The sequence below is a fragment of the Oryzias latipes genome, chromosome 19 (genome assembly GCF_053564925.1).
Source record: "Oryzias latipes strain Hd-rR chromosome 19, Olatipes_Hd-rR_3.1".
NCBI lineage: Eukaryota > Metazoa > Chordata > Actinopteri > Beloniformes > Adrianichthyidae > Oryzias > Oryzias latipes.
In genome coordinates, this window is record NC_136255.1 from 25795001 (window position 1) to 25798641 (window position 3641).

Here is a 3641-nt window from a genome sequence, read left to right on the forward strand (position 1 = left end):
AAATAAAACTTGAAGCTAAAGGAATTATTAGATAAAAGGTTTTGTTTTTTATTGAAGAGGTTATGGCGTTGCAGACGGCGGTCGGTTTGGCCCGGGGAGGCGGTGGAACCCTCAACCCCATCCTTTTGATGAGATGTTTTATGTACATGAATATAGTAAACATCACTGTACAAACCGATTTGATAAATTGTTTTATGAATATAGTAAACATCACTGTACAAACTGATGGCAACTGAACAAAGTTTTTTTTTTCCTAATAAGACTGGAAATGATATTTAAATATTTGTTTAGTATTCAAATGAAAACCCTGACCACTTTTTATTTTTATTTTTCCTCGTTAACAATTTTCGGTGCTTATTGAGAGAAAGCAGATCTAACTGTTGCTCTTTTATTCTTTAGGTTTTTTTTAAAGTTCTTTTGGTGGTCTGAGTTTCTTTGTCTTTCTTTTATTTTATTTTTTTTGCCATAAATTAATTGTACTATAATAAAGTATGTTTGTACCATTGGAAGATTGTCTATTTTTACATTCTTTAATTTAAATAACGTATACTTGTATAGCGCTTTTCTACCTACAAGGACAAAGCGCTTTTACAGTCACACACACATTCACACACTGGTGGCCGCTCTGATGCCAAACACAGGCATCCACCTCCCACCAGAGGCAAGGTGGGGTTCAGTGTCTTGCCCAAGGACACTTCGACTCATGGGCGTGCAAGGCGGGAATCGAACCTGCAACTTTACTATCATGGGTCGACCGCCCTACCGCTGCACTACTCATTTTAATTTCAGCGCAACATTTTGAATTTCAAAGTGATTTAATTAAACTTCAAAATGTAAATATTTTACCACAGATTACAAATTTGTAACTTTTTTTTCACGTTTAACCCTCGTTCTATCCTGGGCACTTTAACGTTGGGAGTTGGGTCATCTAGACCCACTAGACAGAGCTCTGAACCTTTTTTCTTCAATGATTTGTGATCTTCACTGGTGTCCATGGATTACATGAAATCTTTCCACCTTTATCCACCTTTGTCATGGTAGGGAGAACACGTCAATGGAAGGGGGGGTCATAGGATAGCACAGGGGTTACTCTCATAAAGGGTTCTAGTTCCTGATTTATATTTTACTTTAGACGAAAGAAAAAACCAACAAGCATAAAGTGAAGATGCTAACTCCACACAGGAGGGATTTGAACCCACGGCCTTGTTGCTGTTAGCAGGGCCGGCCCTGGTCTTCCAGGGGCCCTAAGCGAAATTTAATTTGTGGGCCCTCTAACTGATCAGCAGCACCAACAAACTGTAATGAGTTTTTTTCTTGGTAATGTTAGAGAGCAGATTGTCTTGATATTTAATGCCCCAGCCGTAGAACGGCGTTGTGACGTTCCCCTCGCTGAGTGGAGGGTGAATTGTTACAAAGCAATGCACGGAACTGACGGGGGTTCATTTCCATCAGCCACCTGCTTAGAACGCTGCCCTGCTGGTAGAAACGTGTGTCGCAGGCTATGAATGTTGACATTTAATATTTATTCTACACATTCTTACAGCATTGGAAAACGTTAAGAATGTTTGTCTTGTTTTTCCTAATACATAAACCATATTAAAACAAAAAAAAAATTACTCTGCCCCATTTTTTTTACATTTTCAAACATTTTTGAAAATGCTCCAGGGAGCCACTAGGGCGGCGCTAAAGAGCCGCATGCGGCTCCTGAGCCGCAGGTTGTCGACCCCCGCATTAACCCATTAGGGGACAGCGCATCATGTGTACCAGGGACGGCCAATTTCTCTCAACACAATTTTTAGAGAACATTCTAAAAATCGTTTTTGTCTTCCGGTTATTTATGACACAAGTCTCCAACTTGAACTAAAATTTAAGGGCTTCAGGGGGGGGCTGCTAGGTCGTCCACACAGTCTGGTCCTCAGGAGTTCATCCTCTATTCTTTGTGTGAATTAAACAAAACCCTTGTTGGTTTGTGAGGAAACTAAAAATTGTTTCTCTTTTAATACAAATGTTTTGCCTGTAATTTTCATATCCTTATAAATTCTTCTGTTTTTCTTTTTACTTATTGTTCAGCAAACTTTGCATATTATGTACATACATCTCAAATAAAATTGGAAAAAAAGGAGTTGTTTGGAATGTCATTTAATGCAAATACCAGCAAGTAAAAAAACAAACTTTGAACGGAAGTCAAATTTAAGTGTTTTATTTGAGAACAACTGGATACTAAAATGTTTTTTAAACTGCTTTCAGTATGAAATATATACAGTTAACCTCCAAAAACAGCAAAGTGTTTCATTATGATATTTGTGAGTAGAATAGTGAAAACAATTTACATTTTGACATGTAAAGCTGGTGTTGCTGCCTGAAATCCCTGCATAACCTCAGAACGTTTCCAAAACAGATTGGATATCCGTTTCCTTGGAATGCTGCTCGTGCATCCCAAATATACCATGACAGAAGGTAAATAAATACGTATATATCCTGAATAATAGACAAAAACAATGCATTCATCCCTTAATGCCTATAAATATGCATCAAAAATACATGCGCATTCTTTGGCTCCAAATTACCCACATTTAGCATCAACATGAAAGCAAAAACATAAAAGGGAGTTTTTTTTCGTGGCGTATCCTGCCTTTGCCCAAAAACAGCTGAGATAGGCTCCAGCAACTATGTGGCCCTGAAAAGGATTCAGTTGGTTCTGAAGATGGATAGACACTAAATTGATAAACGCTTTCGACATTTTGTCTTGCCTTAAATGTTTTGAAATTTTTACAAAGTAAGTTTATAAGGGCATTTTTTATAGCTAAAGCAGAAATAAAGAATTAGAAGAATGTTCTGTGTAATGATGAAATCTCTTTGACTTTGTTTTATTTTAAGTGTGACGTTACAAACGGATAAAAGGATGAATCAGTAAGTTAAACAACTGTCATGTAGTAATAAATCCAAATTAGTTTAAAAACTGAAAAAGAACATTTTTTTGGACCTGTGTGGTGCTTTAATAGTGCAGTGGGAGTGACTGGTTCAATTCCCGACTCATTAACAGTCACTATAAAAGCTGACTCTGCGTGAAGATCCTTCATGGACCAGAATCCCTGCTCTGATGCAGATAGAGTAGTGTGGTGGCAGTGTCACTGTGCTTCCACTGAGAACGTCCTGGTTCAATTCCCAGTTAGAATAAGGGTCCTTAGGAAGTAGATGTCGTGGTCTGTGTCTTTAAACCTGATTGTTGATTTTTGAAACATGTGGAGCGTGTTCAGCTCAAAGGAACAAAGCAACACAGTTCTGCTGTAGACAGATTAGCACAGTGGGAGTGTCTCTGTCCTTGAAGCAGGAGAGTGCAGGTTCAAGTCCTGGCTAGTTGCATCACAACTCATGCTTGGGGTGAGAAAGAGTCAGGGATGCTGGGAAGGGGGGTGGCTTCATCTTTAGTCTGGTAGGAGATCAACAACTTCCGTGCTATAAGATAGGTAATGAAGGTTGATATTAGAGCTACAGCTAACTGGTAGTGAGACAGGAACCTAGAAGACTAGAACCAACAGGAGGGCTAAACCAACTAGACTGTGTACTATTATTCTAATACCTAGAAGCAGCAACTAGATCATGATAGTACCTTCATGCTAACAAACACTACATTATGGTAC

At 38.6% G+C, this 3641-nt stretch overlaps 1 protein-coding gene across 8 annotated transcripts in view; it reads left to right on the forward strand.

Moving 5' to 3' along the window:
* The window catches only part of ep300a (EP300 lysine acetyltransferase a), a 28203-nt gene extending 27694 nt beyond the window's left edge, over positions 1–509 (forward strand). For all 8 annotated transcript variants that reach the window (XM_078937525.1, XM_078937529.1, XM_078937526.1 and 5 more), the window contains exon 31: positions 1–509. This exon is cut by the window's left edge and continues 4386 nt beyond it. The gene's annotated coding sequence lies outside the window, so the exon portion shown is untranslated.
* Positions 510–3641: the final 3132 nt, after the last annotated feature.